Raw genomic sequence first — 828 nt, 5'->3', positions numbered from 1 at the left:
GAATTGCATTAAATTGGTAGGCTGGTTTGGAGAGTATGGACTTCTTAACAATAGTAAGGCCTCAAATCTGTGAACATGAGATGTGTTTCCATTTATTTGTATCTTTTTTAATTTTCTTCAGCAACATTTTGTCAGCAACATTTTGTGGTTTTCAAAGTGTTTTATTGTTTGATGCTATTGTAAATGGAATTGTTAATTTCCCTTTTGATGGTTCATTGTTAGTGTATAGAAACACAACTTATTGTTGTGTGTTGATTTTGCATCTGCAGCTTTGAAGAATTTATTTATTAGTTTTGATAGTTTTTGTTCTGTTTTGTTTTGTTTTTTGTGGCGTCTTTAAAGTTTTCCATATGTAAGATCATGTCATCTGCAAAGAGAGGCAATTTTACTTCTTTCTTTCCAACATGGATGGCTTTTATTTCTTTTCCTTGCTTAATTGCTATGGCTAAAACTTCTAGTACAATGTTAAATAGGACTGGCAAAAGCAGGCATCTCTGTTTTTTTCCTGATCTTAGAGAGAAAGTTTTCAGTCTTTACCATTCATTATGATGTTAGCTATAAGCTTTTCATATATGGCCTTTATTATGTTGAGGTGACAAACAACATTTTTAATGGCTTTCTCATAGCTTGTTATATAGATATGCCTCATATCACTTAACCAAACTCCTCTTACTATATCTATTGTTCCCTGTTCCTAAAAACTATAAATGATACTTTCATGAACACATTTATGCAAAAAGTGTTCTCTGAACCTCTAATTATAAACGTTGACAATTTGGTTCAACACATATCATTGTCATCTATGTATCAGGCATTGAGCTAGGTTCT

Source organism: Hipposideros armiger, unplaced genomic scaffold (genome assembly GCF_001890085.2).
Source record: "Hipposideros armiger isolate ML-2016 unplaced genomic scaffold, ASM189008v1 scaffold_1056, whole genome shotgun sequence".
Classification (NCBI taxonomy): domain Eukaryota; kingdom Metazoa; phylum Chordata; class Mammalia; order Chiroptera; family Hipposideridae; genus Hipposideros; species Hipposideros armiger.
This window is presented reverse-complemented; position numbering follows the sequence as displayed.